The sequence below is a fragment of the Mandrillus leucophaeus genome, unplaced genomic scaffold, assembly GCF_000951045.1.
Source record: "Mandrillus leucophaeus isolate KB7577 unplaced genomic scaffold, Mleu.le_1.0 Scaffold434, whole genome shotgun sequence".
Lineage (NCBI taxonomy): Eukaryota > Metazoa > Chordata > Mammalia > Primates > Cercopithecidae > Mandrillus > Mandrillus leucophaeus.
In genome coordinates this window covers 1,558,018-1,580,058 of record NW_012104632.1, presented here as the reverse complement: position 1 = coordinate 1,580,058, position 22,041 = coordinate 1,558,018, and the positions used below count along the sequence as shown (strand labels likewise).

The 22,041-nt window shown below is 40.8% G+C and overlaps 1 protein-coding gene and 1 pseudogene across 3 annotated transcripts in view; one reads left to right on the top strand and one right to left on the bottom strand.

Annotated features, from left to right (window-relative positions):
• UBAC2 (UBA domain containing 2) overlaps positions 1-22,041 on the top strand; it is a 186,071-nt gene that overhangs the window by 9,601 nt on the left and 154,429 nt on the right. The gene's annotated exons all lie outside the window — the stretch shown is intronic.
• LOC105549320 lies at positions 5,344-5,741 on the bottom strand (annotated as a pseudogene).

Sequence of the window (22,041 nt, the reverse complement as noted above, 5' to 3'; positions counted from 1 at the left end):
ACAAAATTTAGCTAAAAAGGAAAACTAGGCATTAACTATGGAGGGACAAGCTTAAGAGAGGATGCTTTAAAAAATGTTTCTTTTTGTCGCAAAAGTAACATTAACCACACTATAGGAAGTTTGGAAAATAGAGAAAATCCAGTCTTAGCGTTTAATTTCATTTCTTCATCTTTTCTTTTTCTATACACTTATGTTCTTGTTTTAAAATAACTGAGTTTGTTATAAAATGAGTACATGTTCATCAGAGACAATTCTGCGATGCAGGAAGGAAGTTCAGTGCAGTGCAGGAAGGCACTAGGAAGAAATAAAATGGCATTTATTGATATTTTGGTGTTTCTGCTGTTTTTCCAGTACAAAAATTAGTATCTAAATAAATAGGTAAAAATAAATTTATCTCAATACTATTTTCTTACTTGCTTCTATTCTACCCAACAGAGTCTTTTAAAATGTAATCATAATGACCATGTATGCACTCTGCTTTTTTCTTTTTCTTTGAGACGGAGTTTCACTCCTGTTGCCCAGGCTGGAGTGCAGTGGTGCGATCTTGGCTTGCTGCAACCTCCGCCTCCCAGGTTCAAGCGATTCTTCTGCCTCAGGCTCCCGAGTAGCTGGGATTACAGGCATGTGCCGTCACGCCCGGCTAATTTTGTGTTTTTAGTAGAGATGGGGTTTCTCCATTGGTCTCGAACTCCCGACCTCAGGTGATCTGCCCGCCTTGGCCTCCTAAAGTGCTTGGATTACAGGCGTGAGCCACCGCGCCTGAGCTATTTTTGTATTTTTAGTAGAGACGGGGTTTCACCTTGTTGACCAGGCTGGTCTTGAACTCTTGACCTCAGGTGATTCACCCACCTCGGCCTCCCAAAGTGCTGGGATTACAGGCGTGAGCCACCATGCCGGGGCCCGCTTTTTCCGTTTGTCATAAGCGTTCCCCTAGGATGCTGTGCTTGCAGAATTAGGTTGTTTCTCCCCTTTTTATTTTATTTTAGTAATGCCGAGAGCATCTTAACTTTCAGATACTCATAGAAGTGAAAGAAGGTTGAATAAAGTGTATTCTCGTATAACTTTTAGTACATAAGTACATACGGCCAAATTCCAATCCCAAAGGGTAGTACCAATTTCAACTCCAACAGCAATTTAAGGGAGAAAAAATTGCTTTTCTTAAGTTATTACAGTTCGTTTTCACAGTAGCCCTATGAGGATAGGTATTGTTATTTTTCCCCTCCACAAACGAGTCTTTTCAGGCTCAGAAAATAATTTGTCCAAGACCACATAGCTAGTAGTATGTGGAAGAGCTGAGATTTGACTCCAATTTGCTTGCTTCCAAAGCCTGTACTTTCTACTGTATCATACAGTGAAAATTTAGTCCCTTTAGTAGAAAATGGCAATGGCAGTATGACTTGTTAAGCCTTAGGACAAACATCTGGGAAAAAGAATCATTATTTAAACAAGGCTGCTAAATGTCTACATAGTTCTTACACCTTTTCAATCAGTGACTAATAAGTGTGAGTTATTTTTGGTTTTACTGATAAAATACTATGTGCTAGGCACTGTTCTAAGCAGCTTACATATATTGACTCACTTAATTCTCAGAACAGCCCTGCGAGGTAGACAGTTATCCTCCCCAATTGCAGCTGAGGAAACTGAGGCACGGACATTTAAGTAACTTTCCTACTGAGGAGCAGGACTAGGATTTGAACCCAGATGATCTGGCTCCCTATTCTGTGTTGCTCACTACTGCTTCTCAGCCTTAAAGAAGTTTATCTCCGTGTGTCTCCCAGCCACTGGGCTCGTCTTAGGCGAGTGATGTAAATAGTAGCTCAGGTTAGTGTAGAGCTTGAGTCTCAGTCATTGGAAACTGCATCATTGTGTCCTGGCAATGTGCTTTTCCCTCCTCCCCTTGGGACCATGGCAGCTGCTTTCCTGGGCTCTACCATGCTCCTTCTCCTGGCTGCCAGTGCACCAGTCTCCCTCTCCCCACATCAGAACCAAGATCCAGTTTACCTTTGGTAAATATGTTATATGCCCTAATTAGGATCTTTTGTAGCAGTTAGTGCTCTACAGTTGTTTTTATTTGTGTATCCTCTGTTTTTCTCTTCCCTTATCAAGTCATCTTTTCCAACTTTTTCCATTCTCAATCTGTCTCAATATCAGTTTTAGTAATGTAGGTGGAACCTAGCTTACATCAAGAAATTTTAAAATTGGCATTTTTATAGCATTTTAATAAGTGAAACTTGCTAAAGCATATCTCATCAATAATTTAGCATTTTTGAAGTGTGCTTTGTTAAACGATACTATGAGGAGCTCCTGAAGTTTTAACCCTCATTTAAATTGTGAGTGTAAATGAGAATTATAAAGTAATCCTTATTTAAATCATGATCTTCCTCCCAGATTTTTCCCTAAGGCTTTCTAAGTTACATTGCCATTGTTTTCAGTCATTTCCCAGAATTTAGTCCCTTCGGTGGACATGATACAATGGGAAGAGCATGACACTCATCTTTGGAAAGGGTTCTGTAGCCAAGTTAGGTTGGGTATGTTGTTGGCCATACTGTTTTTTGACATTGACAATGCAGATTGACACTTCAAAGACCCTTTGCAGCCCTGCAACAGAGAAATCTGTTTGACTTTATTAACTCTGTTTCTAAGATTTATTGGGGGAAATAAAATATAGGGAACAAACATAAATTTCCATTTCATTGTACTGCCCAGATTTGGTCATTATTTCTGTATTGTTGTTGTATAATTTTTTTTCTCCTTTATGTGTGCATGTAAATACACATTTTTAAAGGAAAAGTCAGCCTATCTACAGTTTCATATTCTGCTTTTTTCATTTAATCTTCTTGAATGAATTCACTCCATGTCATTAAGTAATCTTCAAGCCAACTTTTACCATTATCTTTGTTTTGCCTTATTACAAAACTGAAACATGTTGAAAAAGTTCAAAAATTATACAAATATTGTATGTAGTGTAGAAAGGACTAGTCCCACATAATGACTCCCACACCCACATCACTGTTGTTGGTAGTCTAGTGCTCATTCTTTTAGACTTTTTCTGTGTATGTGCTTATCTATGCATTCTTTTTTTTTCCTGACACATGTATATACTCACATCCATACACCTATACATTTGGTTTTATACAGAAACGGCATTCAGATATACATTCGATATTCTTCCAGCATCTCAGATATGAAAAAACATAAGTTTGAATGATTATAACTTTTTTTTCAATTTTTTTTTTTTTTTTAAATTTAAGATGGGGTTTCACCATGTGGGCCAGGCTGGTCTTGAACTCCTGACCTCAGGTGATCTGCCTTCCTTGGCCTCCCAAATTGCTAGGATTACAAGCATGAGCCACCACGCCCTGTCCGTAACTTTATTTTTTTTTTCTGAGACAGGGTCTTGCTCTGTCATCCAGCCTGGAGTGCAATGACATGATCTCAGCTCACTGCAACTGCCGCCTCCCGGGTTCAAGTGATTCTCCTACCTCAGCCTCCTGAGTAGTTGGGATTACAGGCACCTGCCATCATGCCCTGCTAATTTTTGTATTTTTGTAGAGACAGGGTTTTACCATGTTGACCAGGCTGGTCTTGAACTCCTGACCTCAAGTGATCCGCCTGACTCGGTCCCCCAAAGTGCTGGGATTACAGGCATGAGTCACTGCACCTGGTCAATTGTAACATTTTATCGTACTAAAATAAGTTTTTTTGCAGTATTTTCTCACTTAGAAACACTTAGAACATCTTTGTAACTAAGTTATTGATTGCATCTTTAACTTCATTTTAAAGAAATAATCATAAATGTTGAATTATAGAGTCAAAGGATAAGAATATTTTATTTTATTGTAGACAGAGTCTTGCTTTGTCGCCCAGGCTGGAGTGTAGTGGCATGATCTCAGCTTACTGGAAGCTCTGCCCCTCAGGTTCAAGCGATTCTCCTGTCTCAGCCTTTTAGTAGCTGGGATTACAGGTGTACACCACCACACCTGGCTAATTTTTGTATTTTTACTAGAGATGGGATTTCACCGTGTTGGCCTTGAAGTCTCAACCTCAAGCGATCTGCCTGCCTCATCTTCTCAAAGTGCTGGGATTACAGGCGTGAGCCACTGCCCCTGGCCTGATTGTGTATTTATTGTAGAGCCAGGGTTAGAACCTAGGTCAGAAAACCTGCCCCGTTGTTTCTTGAATCTTGCATTATTTTTTGCCTTGGCATCTTTGTTTGTTTGTTTTTTCCTGGAATCCCTCCTGGAGTAAATTTTTTTCGTGTAAGGACACAGGTAGTGAACTTCTGAATCTTGCTTGGCCATTCTTGTGCGGTCCTGAATGACTGGATTCCTAATTACCTAGTGTGGGTTTCCTCTTTGTGGGTACAGCCTTTTCCAGCAAGAGGCTCAAACTTCAAATGGCAGGGCTGACTCTAGGTTCTGTTTTAGTATGCAAGGCATATGAATAGGCTGGTTTGCATATAGGGTGCAGAGGTGGGGAGTAGGTAGTGGTGGGGGGAGGCAGGAATGTGAGAACCCCCTGCAGTCGTCAAAGCGGAGCTCAGCGCTTTCTGTGGCTTCTACTCCTGAGTGAAGCTGCCCTTTTTATTACCCTCCTTTTCCATTCCCCGTCACCTGTGCTGTGATCTGGTTTGGAAGTTTGAAGTTACCCCAAGCTCTCTTCTATTTTTTTGCAGACCTCCAACCCCCTTAATGTTCTCCTTAAGCAGATTGCCCCCCACCCCACCCTTTTTGGAGAATTTCTAGGATTTTATTTTGGGGGAATAAGTAAACTTCTTCTCCAACCTGGAATGGTGGGGGAAAGGCTGCTTGTAGACAGTGGGTTTGGGGACGGGTTTGAGGCCCCACTGTCATGCTTGCTCGGTGGCATTTGCACCACTGGAGATGATTTTAGACAGGTTGTGGGCCCAACAGTAAACACCATTGAAATAAAAGTCAGGTCATGACTCCCTTTTCAGTTCTTTTTTTTTTTTTTTTGAGATATTTTTATTGAGCTTATCCACCACAGTGGAAATAATGTCTGTACAAAACCAAATGTTTGTTACTATAACTTCTGCATCACAATTAAAATCCAAATAGTTTTAAAAACAGTCCACTCAATCAAAACCCACTACTTCAGAATCAATAGCTTCTTTGAAGCCACAGTAACACTTAAATATGGTTAAGACTCAAATGCAGAAATTTGGTTGGTTGGAAAGCTAATTAAACTTCCAACTTGCTCAAATAGAATCACAAAAAGACAAAATTGTGTTTTTCACAGAAATACAGTCCACTGGAATCACCAACACTGGACAGCTGTTCTAGTATTTAAGAGTCCTGAGATAACACGGAATCCAGGCATCCATTAGACAGTCTTCTGTTGTCCTTTCTTCCCAATCAGAGATTTGTGGATGTGTGGAATGACACCACCACCAGCAATTGTACCCTTGATGAGAGAATCCAATTCTTCATCTGCACGAATAGCAAGTTGCAAGTGACTAGGGGTAATATACACTTTACCTTTAAGTCTTTTGATGCATTTCCTGCCAGTTCAAGTCCCTCTGCGGTGAGGTACTCCAGGATGGCTGTGCTGTACACAGCGGCAGTCATGCCCACACGTCTGTGACTGGTCGTCCTAGATTTCAGGTGTCGATGAATATGGCCGACTGGGAACTGCAAGCTGGCTCTCTGCGAGCAGGAAACCGCCTTTGTCTTGGCCGTTCCGGAGCCCTTCCCAGCCTTACTGCCAGCCATTTCAAATTCTGCTGAAGCTCAAGCAAGGCAGAGAAAGGGCTAATCAGACCCACGGTGAGATCCCACCCCCTACTCCTTCGTTGCACCGTGATTCAAACTGCCCTTTTCAGTTCTTACTATTCCTGATTGGATCAAATAGAAAATCTTGGTTTGGTGCTAGTCTGAAAGACCTCTCTAATAATGGCTATTTTCCCATTGTAACAAAAAGAGCAGGAGGTAATATTAGACTTTAATAACTTCGTTTTGTTACAGGCTGGTGCAAAAGTAATTGCGGTTTTTGCCATTAAAAGTAAAATGGCAATTACTTTTGTACCAACCTGTATTTGTGTGTGTGTGTATGTGTTTGCGTGTTTGTGACACAGTCTCACTCTGACACCCCAGATGGAGTGCAGTGGTGCAATCTTGGCTCACTGCAACCTCTGCCTCCCTGGTTCAAGGATTCTGATGCCTCAGCCTCCCAAGTAGTAGCTGGCATTATAGGTGCCCACCACCACACCTGGTTAATTTTTGTATTTTTAGTAGAGACAGGTTTTCACCATGTTGACCAGGCTGGTCTCAAACTCCTGACCTCAGGTGATCCGCCCACCTTGGCCTCCCAAAGTGCTGGGATTACAGGTGTGAGTCACTGTGCCTGGCCTAGTGTGTTTATTTTTATAGTTACCACCTACTAATGAGAAAGCGACACTTGTTTTCCATTTACTGTGGTGATACCAAATTTCCTTTAAAATATTTATGTAAATCACAGTAAGGTGATTTAAAGAAAAATATTAAATAACAGGATCAGGGCAGGCAGAAACTGTGGTGCTGTAGTGGTAATGCCTGCAGTTTGAGAAATGCCCTCAATTCTCCTGAGGATTGCTTGTATTCTTCCCCAGGTCTTGGTAATTGTTGATTCTTTCTCTGGACTCAGTTGAAAGGACACATTTCTCTGGTGTTTTGAGGGTTCTTTTATTTTGAAACAACTTTGGAATGGTGGGAACGTGGACAGGTGTCCTGGGTCTGCTGTCTTAGACTGGAATTTTACCTGGCGGTCTTCTTGGTTTCATTGTTTTTGCTGGACTGTTTTCCTCTTTCCTTTTTCTTTTTCTTTTTTTTTTTTCTTTTGAGATGAAGTCTTGCTCTTGTACCCCAGGCTGGAGTGCAATGGCGCGATCTTGGCTCACTGCAACCTCCGTCTCCCGGGTTCAAGTGATTCTCATGCCTCGGCCTCCTTAGTAGCTGGGATTACAGATGCCTGCCACCACGCCCGGCTAATTTTTGTAGAGACGGCATTTCACCATGTTGGCCAGGCTGGTCTCGAACTCCTGACCTCAGGTGATCTGCCCGCCTCGGCCTCCCAAAGTGTTGGGATTACAGGCGTGAGCCACCGCACCCGGCCTCTTTCCTCTTTTTCGAATTAATTTTAGTGTTTGGGGTTTCAATGGGGCTTGTTCCCCGCTTCAGCTAGGCCGTTGCTCAGTATCAGTCCCCCCACCCATTAGGTGCTGAAGGGCCACTCAGAAGCCCAAACTTGCAAGGATTTTTCTGCTCGGATCTCTCACGCTTTTCTCCCAGGGAGAGGTCCCGTGGCTCATCAAAGCTTTAAAACAAGACTTGGGTTTCTCCGCCGTGCGTGTGTTCTGCTTGCCCTCTTTCTCCAACCCAGACTCACGTAGGCTACGCTGAAACTGCGGGGGCAGACCCTCTTATGTGGCCTGGGGACGTTCCAGCGCCATCTTTGTAGCTCGGGCATCCTTGCTTGTCACCCTGTTTGGTTGACTCCGACTCCTTGGGTCCTTGAACACAGGGAGGCACCCCAGCTTGGGGTCAGCTGTCACCGCACACACCCCGGCATGCGGCCCTCTGGTGTCTCAGCTGCGCTGACGGATGCCCACGCGGCGGTGTTTCTCCAGGCCCCAGGCGTTTCCTTTGGTCTCTGTAGAGGTTGTGGGGGGCGGGTTGGAGAGGAGAGTTACTTGCCAGCACCTTAAAATTGGCTTATTTCAGACCTAAGTTCAGGTGTCTGTGATGTCCTGAGGCGGATGATCTGGCAGCCTCAGTGCGAGTTGTTATGTGGCAGCATCCGCCCAGCTCTCGCCCACCTTCTTGCCATCGACTCCCCCATTTCACTGTCTGCCTGGCCTCTGTAGGCACTTGAATTTACAACACATTTTCTTGCCACTAACCACACATTTCCCCCCTTGAGAAGTATTATTTTTTCTTTCTTACAGTTTATCACATGGTCCAGAACTTTCTGTAAGCTTCCTGATTTACTTTTTAAGAGTTATTCCAACTGTTAACTGATTTATCCCATATTTGTGTGTTACAGTCATAATTTTTTAAACTTCTTTTGGCTTTTAAAATTATTTCATTATATTTCTTGTCTAATTAGTACTTTTAGTAATTGCTGCTTTTTACATTTAATGAAAGTATTAATGTCTGTATAAAATCTCCCTAAGAAGTATAAACCCAACTGGTGGCCACCACAGCGGTGGGACCAAAATGAACATTTAGGTGCCCAGTGCCTTTGCTGACTTGCAGATTTGATACACTTTTCTCTGGCATGCAGGCCTCTGTGTTTGGTGCTGTTTTAGGACTTCCTTTTAAAATTTTACAGCTCACTCTTTCCTCCCCTTTAATTTACATTGTTTAAGTATTTTAGATGTGGAGCACTTTTTTTGTATATAGAGGGTAATCTTCTCTTTCCTGACCTTTTTTTTTTTTTTTTTTTTTCCTGGAAACTTCTTAGCACTTTCTCCGGCTTATTTTCCAGATAAACTGTATAACTATTGCTTTGATAACAAGTGTTTATTGACTGCCGGCCTGAGCCAGGCACTCTGCCCAGTTGTTGGGGGACCTGCATGAGGAGCAGTCAGTGTAGCAGGTGTCCAGTGTCATTGAATTCTCCCCAGTGCATTAGGGACAGGAGCTGATTGATGGCTTCCAGTGTTTTACTTCTAAACACTGTAGGGAAATGGGTGTAACAAAAATAAACCTGGAACATTTTGATCCCTGGGCAGTCTTTGTTGAGATGATCACCAGGAGGCACTCATTCCTCCCTAATATGGTCACTGAATCTAAGTTTCATTAAGTTTTCTTCTAGGAAGTCCAGAGACTTGAGGAATAAATCATAGTGGAAGTGGAAGATGTCTCTTGCAAGGCGTGGGTTTACTGTGCTTTTGTGGATTTCTGCCCTTAGTTTTGCTTTAGCTCCTTTCTGATGAAAAACTCTATAAAAAATTACTTTATGAGACATCAAGTCACCCCATACTTGTGAGAACCCTGAGAAATTTGCCAAATAGTTAAGTAGTCAGACATAGGAAAACCAATGTTGTGGTAGGATATGGCGGCCCCTCCTTTCAAGGGTGTGAACCCTACAGGGCTTTTTGATGTCTGTATTTTTACATGTGTGACTTGTGGAGGCAGGCAGTTTCTGGGTTGCTCCCCTACCTGTCTGTCTTCAGCTAGAATGCTTCTGTAACAGCCCACAGGACAAAACTTTGCAAGGCCTGTGGTTAGTGTCTCCAGTAACCAAAAGATACATATTTTATTCAGGTAAAATTTGCCGTTTTAACCGTTTAAAAATGTTCACTTATTGACTTCCACTACATTTACATTGTTGTACAATTAACACCAACCACAATTTAATTGCAGAACATTTTATCACGCCAGAAAGAAACGGAGTACCCATTAAGCCAAGCTTGTCACCCTGCAGCCCATGGGCCATATGTGGCCCACGACAGCTTTGAATGCAGCCCAACACAAATTTGTGAACTTTCTTAAAACATTCTGAGATTTTATCAATTTTTTTAAGTTTATCAACTATTGTTAGTGTTAGTGTACTTTATGTGTGGCCCTAGATAATTCTTCTTTTCCAGTGTGGCCCAGGGAAGCCAAAAGATTAGACATCCCTGTGTAAAGCAGTCATGCCCCACTACCTTCTCCCAACTGCCCCTGACAAACACTAATCTGCTTTCAGTCTGTATGGATTTTAAAATTCTGGACATTTCATATAAGTGGAATCATACAGTATGTAACTTTGTGTGACTGGCTTTTTTTCACTTAGCATATTTTTGAGGTTCATCCATGTTGTAGCATGTATCAAGATCTATTCCTTTTATGGCTGAATAATATTCTATTGTATGGATATACATTTTGTTCATTTGTTGATGGACATTGGTTTGTATCCACTTTTTGTCTTACCATGATAATGCTACTATGAACATTTGTATGTAGGTTTTTGTGGAAAAACACTGTGTTTTCAGTTTTCTTGGGTATATGCCTCAGAGTGTAATTGCTAGGTCATGTCATAATTCTATGCTTGACTTTTTGAGGAACCAAAAAGATATATCTTAAGTATTAAAATAGTAATCATATAAAGTTATTGTACTTCCTTCTTATATATTAAAAAGAAATGGTTTCTTTATAGTCAGGCAGAACCAAGTTCAAATCCCGGCCCCTCTACTAACTAACCGTAACCTTTAGTGGGTTATTTACCCATTCTTAGTTTATTTCTTCACCTAGAGAATGCTGATAATTAATTCCTGTTTTAGGGCTATTATAATCACTGAGATGGTATTACATGTAAAGTGCTTTTATTAGCACAGTGCCTGGCATAAAATACTCCACATATACTGCAATATTTATTTTAGGATAATACATAGTCACCCAAGCCTGATTAGTATTTATTGCCTCAAAGAAATGACTGTGTACTTTGGTCAAACCAAAAAGAAATCAGACCCGAAAGGAAATCTTAAACTTTGTATTTTTATATTATCTTTGCCAGAGAGGTATTTTGCATTTTTACTTTTAGGTTAATGCATTGTCTGTTACTCTCAAAATTTGTAGCATCCCTATTTTCAAAGGTGGAAGAATCTCCTGCAGAGAAGTGACTTTTTCTTAACCTTCTGTTTGATCTCTGCTTGGGTTCTGTATGTGTGAACCACTTCCTGGCTCTGCTCATAGAGAGGCTGAAGATTGCTAGTGACTTGCCCCATCTCAATGTGTAAGGATTCACCATATGGATCTTTTTCTTGAATTAGTAACTAGTTACAAATTATTTTTTCTAATTGTCAAAATAGATTTTTTTTTGTAAAAAATTAAGATCTCCATGAACAGGCCAGAGATTATCACTGTTAATATTTTCGTAGATGCTTCTAAAAAAAGTATTGATATATTATTTTTGTATAGTAATACCACTAGAACATTTTGCACTTACTATTTAGGAACATCTTTCCAAGGTGTGAAATATTTTTCTACAACCTGTTTCTTAATGTTGAATATTATTCCATTTTTATGGATAGAACATAATTTACCCATTTCCCAATTGGATATTCATATTGTTTCTAGTCTTTTCACTATTATAAACAGTGCTGCGATGAACATTTTTGTAGCAAAATCTTTGTGCTCATTTATGATAATTACTTTGGGCTAAATTTCTAGAAATGGATTTCTTGGATCTGTGTTGCAACCTCCACAGACTGCAGTCTTTATATTTCGTTCACAATTACATTTACTTTTGTTACACAGGGCACCACTTTGATTTCTGTTAGTGCCGTTTGTGATTGTGTATGTCTTTTACTTGAAATCCACTGTGAAGGTGAACATTTCTTTGAACCGTGGCACTATATGGCAATGCAGTGTAGTCAGTTGTGCTTGCGGTCCGGATTATCAGAGCTTGAATTCTGGTTCTGCTGCTCACTAGCCTCTTCTTGCGCATTGTTTCAGTGTACTCTGCCTCACCTTTTATTCTGTTTCTACAGAGTCCCATTTGGTGTGTAAGCTGGTTTGTTGTTCTTATTTCTCTGTTCCTCTTGTGGAGCTTCTTTTCTGTGGCCACCCTAGACCATTGAGGATGGAAGCTGATGGATAAAAATGCTGCCCTGTTCCACCTGTGATGGTAGTTGAGACACATTCACCAGGCTTCTTAGAAAGTCCTGCAGGTTCCAGCATCTGTCAGAAACATCTGTCACTCATGGCGATCGCCTACTTGACAGTGCCCTTCTTTGGACTCTTCCTCTGTTTCCCTCCCTGTGTCCTTCACCACTGCTCCCTGGGATCATATCCTAAAATAAAGTACCTGCCTGTAAGCCTTTGCCTCACCTTTTACTCTCAGGGGAACCCCGGCTAAGACATTTTGTTGTCATGGATAGGTAATATCTCCGAGTCACAGTTTTGTCTTCTGTATAAATCTGAGAAGGGTAACGTCTACCTCATAGGGTTATTTTGAGGATTAAACCATGTAATTCATTCATTCACCACATAGTTACTGAAAGGCAACTGTGTGCTAAGTGGTGGCATTCTGGCTGTGGGGATATGGGCAGTGAGCAAGACAGCTAGGACCCTATCTTCATAGAGTTTACCTTCTGATGAAGGAGACAGACAAAGAAGCAAACAAAGAATTTCAAGTAGTAAAGAATGTCACAGAGTAAATTAACCAGGATGACACACTCAAAAGCAAAAAAATCACGATTGAAGTCCACTCTGGGGAGGTGCTGTTTGAAATGAGGACTGAATGATGAGGATAAGCTGGACATGGGAAGAACATTTTGGGTAGAGAGAGTAACAGGCACATAGGCCTTGTAGTGGAGTGGCAGGAGCAAAGTAGCACACGTAAAGTGTCATGCTAATGCCTCCACTTCCTAAGGGCTTAATAAATGTTGGTTGGTATTAGTAGTTACTAGTTGGTTGTATTAGTAATTAATAGTAGAGGTTAGATCAAAGGGATAGCCCATTGTTAACAAATAGCAGTAAGTGGTTAGTTTAGCCTTATGAGTTGATGACAAATTGGTTTCATAGAATAAGCAGTAATTGGACAGGATGAGAATGGTTTCATAGTATACTTTAACTTGTTGATATGGTAAATTACATTGATTTGTTTCGCATTCCCAGGATAAGCTTTATTTGGCCATGATGTATTCTTTTTATATAATGCTAGGTTTGATTTACTGATGTTTTGTTGAGCATTTTGCATCTGTTAATATGTTAATAAAGTATATTGGTCTAATTTTTGCCTTTTAATATCTTTACCTGGTTTTGCTAACAGTGTATCATTGGCTTCATAATGTGAGTTGGAAAGCGTTCCCTATTTTTCTGTGTTGTAAAAGAGTTTGTGTAGAATTGGTATTTAAATGCTTGGTAGAATTCTCCCCTGAAGCCATCAGGCTTGGAGTTTTCTTTGTTGGAAGTCTTTTAACTATAAATTCAATTTCATAATATCTATAGGACTGTTTAAGTTATCTATTTCTTCTTGAATGAGCTTTGGTAGATTGTGTCTTCCAAGGAGTTTGCCTGTTTCATCTAAGTTGTCAAATTTATGGGTATAAAGTATTTCGTAACATTCCCTTTCAAAAAAAATTTAGTTGTGATAAATTTTAGTAGTGATAAGAAATGCATAATATAAAACTTACTATTTTAACTATTTTTAAGTCACAGTTCAGTGACATTAAGTACATTCACATTGTTGTGCAACTTCTTACTGTCCTTTTAATGTCTCTGGGATCAGTAGTGATGCCCCCTCTTTATTCCTGATATTGATAATTGTGTCTTCTCTCTTTTTGTCCTGATCATTTCTGCTGGAAGTGTTATCAGTTTTATTGATCTCAGATAACCAGCTTTGAGTTTCATTGATTTGTCTCTATTATAGTTTGATTTTTCCATTTCATTGATTTCTACTCTTAATTATTTTTTTACATCTGCTTGCTTAGATTTTAATTTGCTCTTTTTTTTTTTTTTTAAAGATTGTAACCTACACCATTATTTGAGACCTTTTTTCTTCCTAATATAAGCATTTTTATGCTACACTTTCCTCTCTAAGCATTGCTTTAGCTACAGTCCACAAATTTTGCTTGGTTGTGCTTCAGTTTTTAATTCTGTTTTAAATATAGTCTAATTTCCTTTGTGACTTTCTCTTTGACCCAGATATTGTTTAGAAATGTGTTGTTGAGTTTTCACATATTTGGGGGATTGTCCATCTTTCTGTTGTTGGTTTCTAATTTTTTTTTGTGGCCAAGGAGCATGCTTTGTATGATTTTAATTCCTTTAAATTTTTTGAGGAATCTTTTATGCCCAGAATATAGTCTATTTTGGTGAATGCTCCATCTGCACTTGAACAAATGTGTAACTTGCTGTTGTTGGGTGGAGTGTTCTATGAATGTCAATCAGGCCAAGTTGGTTGATAATGTTTTTCAGGTCTTGTATATCCTTACTGATTTTACTAGTCAGCTTGGGCTGCCGTAACAAAATACCACAGACTGGGTGGCTTAAAGAACAGAAATTAATTTTCTCACAGACTCAGAAGCTAGAAGTCCAAGCTTAGGGTCTTGGCAAGTTTGGTTTCTCCTGGGGCCTTGCAGGAGCCTGCTGCCTTCTAGCTGTGTCATCACATGGTCTTTCCTTTGTGTGTGGGAGCATCCCTGGGTCTCTCCTTTTTCTTATAAAGACATGTCACATTGAATTAGGGCTCAATCTATCCTTATGACCTCACTTAACCTTAATTCCCTCTTTAAAGGGCCTCTCTCCAAACACAGTCAACATAGAGCTTCAACATACCAATTTGAGGGGGTCACGTTCAGTCCATAACAGTGATTTTCTGTTTACTTATACTATCCATTACTGTGAGAAGAGTGCTGAATTCTCCGATTATATTTGTGGATTTATCTATGTCTCATTTCAGTTCTATTAATTTTTGCTTCGTTGAAGTCCTTTCTCAGCTCTCAGATTCTGTGATTCTCTGTGTACCCCCCACCCAATGTTTTAATTATGCAAAATTTCAAACATGCCACAAAGTAGAAAGAGTGGTACACTGAACACCCATATATCCATCACCTAGATTCTACAATTAGCATTTTAGTATGTTTGCTTTAGCAAATATCAATCCCTCTATTTATTTGATCAGTACCATATTATTTTTTAAAATGCATTTCAAAGTAGATTATAGGCACATTTTCTCTAAACACTTAAATGTGCATTGTTATTAACCAGAGTTTAAGAATTATTTAAAGGTTTTTTTTGAGTTAAAATTTTTACGTAGTTAAAGTACAAATCTTGAGTTGATGAGTGAATCTTATTGTGCATAATGATACTGTATACTTATCCTGTGATGTGCAACTTTTTGGATATTTGTGTATTATTGCTTTCCACATAGGTTTTTGAGATCTGACTTCTGCTCTTCTTGAGAGGAATACTTAATGGTAATTATCAGATCTGTATTTTTAGGGGTTTGTTTGGTCCTGGACAGAATTAAAATGGTTGTATAAACAGGGTCAGTTATTAGTTCAGTAAGTATTTGCTTATATTTAGTTTTAATTTTTAATTGTGGTAAAATGTACATAATATAAAATATACAATCTTAACTATTTTTGTGTCTAGTACAGTAGTATTAAGTACGTTCATATTGTGCAACCGATGTCTGTAACTCTTCTCATCTTGCAGAACTGAAACTCTGTACCCATTAAACAACTTCCCATTTCCCCCTTCCTCCCCTCCGCTGTACCCTTCCTCTGGCAACAACTTTTCTACTTTCTGCCTCTGTGAATTTTACTACTCTAGGTACTGCAAATAAGTGGAATCATGTAATATTTATCTTTTTGTGACTGGCTTATTTCATACAGCATAGTGTCCTCAAGGTTCATGCATGTTGTTGCATGTGCCAGTTTCCTTCCTTTTTAAGACTGAATTGATCACCCTTATATGTGTGTGCCACATTTTGTTTACCTGTTTATCCATTCATCTGCCAGTGGACACTTGGGTTGCTCCCGCCAGTATTTGAGCACCTGCTTCACATCACTCCCCTTTTGTTTAACAAACACTCTTGACTGCCTTTACGTGCCAGGTCCTGTTAGAGGCATGAGGGATGCTGCAACAGGGAATGTACCAGACAAAGCTGCTGCCCTAAATAAGCTTGTGTTCTAGTGGAGACTGAAGGTGGGGGAATGGACAATAGACCAAGCAATATATTTCCTTGATTCTAAAATGCATTTGTTCCCACATTTTAATGATTCTAAAGTTGGAATGCGCCTTATAATTGATGATGTCTTAGAATTATATTTGGCAGCGTTTATTTTTTAGTGGCCATAAAAATATTGGTGTATCAGTTTGAATCATAGAGTTGATGAATCACTATTAAATCCACTGTTAAGTGCTATGAAAAAAGCGGGACAAAGGATAAGTTGACATTTGAGCAGAGCATGTGTTTAGTTTAAATGATGTGTTTTCATAGCAGGACGTCATCCCTGAAGGACGCAGTGTGTTGATTCACATTTGGCACAAGCTCTGACCCCAGTGTGAGCGGGTAGCACTTTGCAGGCTGGTTATTTTGAGTGGCACTGGTAGAGAAGAGAGAGACCTGGCAGGTGAAGGCTTGGGGGAGCATTTTGCTAGGTGGGCCCGGATCTTGTAGGTGGGAAAGACAGCATGTCCGGAACTTAGTCAGAGCCATCTCAGCAACTGCCAGCAGTTCTTCCAGTGGCCCAGAACAAAACTTAGTTTTATTCCTGACTTCTCCATCTGCCCATACACCCAGTCAGTCAGCATATCCTGTCTGCAGCACCTTCACAACATATCCCAGTTCCGACCCCCCTCTTCATCTCCACCTCCACCCTGCTGGTTTGAACATCCTCCTTTCTTCCTTGGATTCCCTAACAGCCTCCTAACTGGTCTCCTATCTTCCACCCTTTCCTTGCTGTAATTTCTTCTCAATTTAACAACCAAAGTCATCATTTAAAACCTTTTCCAATCATGTTACTCCTCTACTGAGACCTCCCCAAAGCACCCTGCACATCCAGAGGAAAGGTTTTAAAGTCCTCATAATAGACTGTAGGGCTCTGGACTATTTTCTCCCATCACCACTTCTTTGACCTTAGCTCCCTCACTGTCTTCCTCATGCTCACTCTGCTTTTGCCGGTTGGCAGCCTTATCATCTCTTAATCATGTTGAGCATGTTTTCATCTCAAAGCATTTGTGCTTGCTTTTTTTTTCCACCAGGATCACCCTTCCCTCAGGTATCTGCAAGGCCTATATCTTCAGGTCTCTGCCCAGATCCACATTACAAGAAGGTCTTCCCTAACCAGGTTGGATAAGACGGCACGCCTCCTTCCCCACCAGCAGTGGGCCAAGTTATGCTGCAGTAGCAAACAACTCGGAAATATCAGGAACCCGAGACAACAAGGCTCACATCTCACTGCTGTTCCATCTCCATTGCGAGTTACCTGGGAGGGGTCAGCCCCGGGAGCTGGCTGATGGCTACCCTACCATCTTGCACATTGGCAGATGAAAAGAGCAAGAATGATTCCCTGGCTCTTAAAGGGTCCTCCTGGAAGTGACATAGCTTTCATTTACTTGGCCAGAGCAAGTCACATTGCCATGCCTCACTTCATTTGGGAGTGGGGGTGGGGAGCAGTCCTACCATGGGTTTGGGAAGAGACAGGAAATATGTGGTGAATAACAAAGCCACAGGTTTTATTTTCCCTAGTTCATTTTGCATAGGATTTATTTCCATCTGACATAATGTATATCTACCTTGTTTTGTTTGTTGTTGCTTTTCTCTCCTGTCTAGACTCTAAACTACAAGACTAGGGACTTTGTCCACAGTTTATTGCTGTGCCTCAGAACCTAGAATAATGCATGGTACAGCATGGATGCCTACTCATATTTAGAGGATGATTGAGAATACCAAAGCAAACCACTCATTTATTCATTTGGTGGATGCGTTGGGAGTTTGGTATTCAAGTTGGGAATGTGAATTAGGGAGATTTGAGAGGTTAGAAAAGAAGAGATGGTGTGAGATAAGAAGTTGTAGAGCAGATATACTAGAGAAAATCAGTGGAAACGCTGGTAAGTGTAGAGTGTCATCTTGAGATTTGAGATCAAGAATTTATGGTGAGGTGTTGTAGCTCAGCTCTGTGACTTTCTCCACTCACGTTGAGTTGCTCAAACTGGCAAGGAAGAGGAAGGAATGACGGGGACCATTGCACAAGGACAAGTGGAAACCCAAGTTGAAGGAAAGATGAATCAAGCTGCCCCTTGCACTTACATCACCCCTGCTCCATCTTCAGTCCTGTCAGAGTCACAAAGGAGCTTGCCTTTAATGGGGGAAACCTGGGGTGTTGTGATGGTGCTGGTGGTAGGAGCAATATTCTCTATATTCATTCTTTTCTCTTTTTTTTGAGATGGAGTCTTGCTTTGTTGCCCAGGCTGGAGTGCAGTGGCACAATCTTGGCTCACTGCAACCTCCACTTGCTGGATTCAGGAGATTCTCCTGCCTCAGCCTCCTGAATAGCTGGGATTACAGGTGCCCTCCCAGCACGCCTGGCTAATTTTTGTATTTTTGGTAGTGACGGGGCTTCATGATGTTGGCCAGGCTAGTCTCAAACTTCTGACCTCAGGTGATCTGCCCGACTTGGCCTCCCAAAGTGCTGGGATTATAGGTGTGAGCCACTGTGCCCAGCCCCTATATTCATTCTTTTATTTCATTTTCTTCTCATGACACTTTTGAGGTAGGTTCTCATCTCCATTTTACAGATGAGGAAAATTGAGGCTGAAATGGCTCAAGAAAGGATTTAGGTTGGTTAGGCTCATAGTCGTGGTACTCTCCTCTACTTTTGAATTACTATGCAATGAGGAACTCGGTTAGATTTTAGATTCCTTGGAGCCTTGTTTGCATTTTGGTCATGAAGAAAGTGTGCAACCACTTTACTAATGGTTCCAGTTTAGATGCTCTCAAGACCTTACCAGAGAGGAAATAGTTGGGCTATTTTTATATGCTTAAACAAGTACAATAACCACAATGTCAACTGTAACTGGTAAATTCGCCCCCAGGGAATTTCTTATGAATAAGATGAAGGTGCACCTCACAGAATCTGAGACTGTCCCCTTCAGTGAGGCTTTTCTGTGATATTGGCTGTTAATGATCTGGACATTTCATCTGTGCAAGGGACGATGCTAGGATTTATGATGGATGTAGAGAAGAGTGAGGCATGTGGCCTCCCTTCGGGAATCTTTATTGTAGTTGGGATAGCAAAACTGTACAAACCCTGGCTGCTCACAGTAGTGTGTGGGAACGAGGGTGCAGAGTAGGGGAAAAGCCCTTCAGGCTAAAATGGTTCACTCAGGCTGAATGAGGAAAGTAGAAACAACTGTTATTTGAAGGCTGCATAAGATTTAGATCTGTGCTAGTAAGGAAGGCATTGATGATATTTGGGGATTTAAGTCTGGAAAAAATTTCCAAAGGCATTGAAACAGAAAGCAACATGTTCAGGAGGTAGTGAGCCGTGTGGTTTGATTGCAGCAAAGGCTCCTGAGAACAAAGCAATGGAGGTTGTGCTGAGGAGGCAGGAGGCCCAGAATGTGGGGAGGTCTGGACAACCAGGGACAGGGACTTGTCATTTGAGCTTGAAGGTCATACCAAAGTGACCACATTGCAGCCTTGTTTTAGGAAAGAGTGTACACACACACACACAGATAGTCCTTCCTTTGCAAGGTGATGCAGGACCGTAAAAATGACTGTGCAAGTTGAAACCAGGCAAAGCTATTTTAATAATCAATGGGGAAAATTTGGATTGTTCCGTGATTTTTAAAAATTTTTGTTGAAAGAATGCTTTGTTAAAATTTTAGACTTTCTCTTATAAATATATAGTTATAAATGCATAGGGAAATGAAAAAATAGTAAAACAGTATACTGTAATTTATTAAAAACATTAGCGACATTGAGAATTAAAGTGTTTTGTTTCTTTGTAAGAAACTTCCAAAGAGCAGTTTGAGCAGTGTTTGCCTTCTTCCTGTTGTGTAACTTATGGGGAGTATCTCTATGATACCTTGTGACTTGTCATACGCCTGAGTTTGGCTGAGTTTCCATTGTTTTATTCTCTCTGCTTTCAATGTGACAAAATATCTCTGAGAGTTTCCTTAATATGTAGATTTTTGCCAGCATCACTTCCCCAGGGACATCACAATCACTATTTTACTGTACTATTGCTTCTCTAACAAATTATCACAAACGTGATGGTTTAAAACAAAAGAAATATGGCCAGACACGGTGGCTGATGACTGTAATCCTAGCACTTTGGGAGGCTGAGGCAGGCGGATTGCCTGAGCTCAGCAGTTCGAGACCAGCCTGGGCAACATAGTGAAACCCTGTCTTTACTAAAAATACAAAAACGTTAGCTGGGCGTGGTGACGTGCGCCTGTAGTCCTAGCTGCTTGGGAGGCTGAGAGACCAGAATTGCTTGAACCTGGGAGGTGTCAGAGGTTGCAGTGAGCTGAGATCACGCCACTGCACTCCAGCCTGGGCAGCAGAGCGGGACTCTGTCTCTTCAATAAATAAATAAGTAAAACAAAATAAATTTATTATTCTACAGTTTGGAGGCCAGAAGTCCAAAATGGATCTCACTTGGATAAAATCAAGGTGTCAGCAGGGCTGCATTTCTTTTGGAAGCTCTGAAAGGAATCTGTTTCTTCGCCTTTTGTAGCTTTTTGAGGCAGCTCACATTTCTTGACTCATGACCCAATTTTATCGTCAAAGCCAAGGGTGATTGGTGGACTCTTTCTTACATTGTCACTCTGAAACTTAGTCTCCTGCCTCCCTCTTGCACTTAAAAGGACTCCTGTGGGCCACTCCAGCGGCTCACGCTTGTAATCCTAGCATTTTGGGAGGCCGAGGTGGGTGGGTCATGAGGTCAGGAGTCTGAGACCAGCCTCGCCAATATGGTGAAACCCGTTTCTACTAAAAATACAAAAAATTAGCTGGATGTGGTGGCACGCGCCTGCAGTCTCAGCTACTCGGGGGGCTGAGGTAGGAAAATCGCTTAAACCCGGGAGGCAGAGGTTGCAGTGAGCGGAGATTGTACCACTGCACTCCAGCCTGGGCAACAGAGGGAGACTCTGTCTCAAAAAAAAAGAAAAGACTCTTGTGATTGCATTGGATCCAGCTGGATATCTTGGATAATCTCATCTCAAGGACATCTGGTTAGCAACCTCAATTCTGTCTGCAACCTTAACTCCTACTTGCTGTGTAACCCAACATAGTCACGGGTTCTGGGGATTAGGACGTGGACCTCCTTGGGGGAGCCAGTATTCTATCACGGTCACCTTCCTGTTGGTAAGTTCACCTTCACCGAGTTTCTCTAGCTGCCCACCTTGAATGGTGGCGGTGTCAACATTCCTGTGGTTTGATATTTCTTTTATAACCTGATAACATTTGATTCAGATTTCACTTTCAGCACTATTATTTTTGTTTCTTTGCTGTATACTTTTTTTTTTTTTTTTGAGATGGAGTTTCTCCCTGTCATCCAGGCTGGAGTACAATGATATGATCTTGGCTCCCTGCAGTCTCTGTCTCCTGGGTTCAAGTGAGTCTCCCACCTCAGCCTCCCAAGTAGCTAGGACTACAAGCATGCCACCATGCCCAGCTACTTTTTATATTTTTAGTAGAGACGGGTTTCGCCATGTTGACCAGGCTGGTCTCAAACTCCTGACCTTAAGTGATCCATCCATCTCAGCCTCCCAAAGTGCTGGGATTATAGATGTGAGCCACCATGCCTGGTCCTCTTTGTTGTATACTTTCATGTTTATTGACTAGTTCCTTCTTTTGATGATATATTTTTGTAAAATGTCACAAGAATTTATCATTGGAAGATGAGGCAACACAACAACATGCTTCACTGTCTGTGCATGAATGGAAAAACAGCTGCCCAGTGACCAGTGACTGACAGACTTGGAAAGAAGTGACATACATGATTGGTTGCCCATCATAATGCACATCTTCTTGACATAATGATCTGCGTACTGAAGAGCTGGTGTTATTTTACCAAATTATGGTAACTGAAGTCTGTGCCTATTAGAGCTATACAGAAATGAGGAACTGCCAGTGTGTGTATTTTTGTGCCATGTCTACATATGTATTTATATAGGTTAACGTGTTACTTGTTTTTTTAAAAAAGAAAATTGGGAGTTAAGCTAAAAGTTATTAGAAGTATGTATCTATGGGAGTGGGTTGGGGGTATGGGATAGAGGGGATAAATAACTGAAGTGAAAATAAACCTTTGTTTTTCATAGTTTTGGTTTTTGAACAATGTAAATATTTAACATATTCAAAAATTTTAACGGAGAAAGGAGCAAACTTTAATATTGAATGTAAACAGAAATAAACAAATCTGTGTGTTATAACCACTAGGGAAAAGAATTATTTCAAGTAGCTTTTGAACACAAGACCCTGTCCATCTTTAGTTAAGATATATATACACATACACACACTCTAAGGACCAAAAAAAAAAAAAATCTTCAAAGATATCTTAAACTTTGCCCAGTGGGCTTAATAAATAGTTTATTGTTTGTA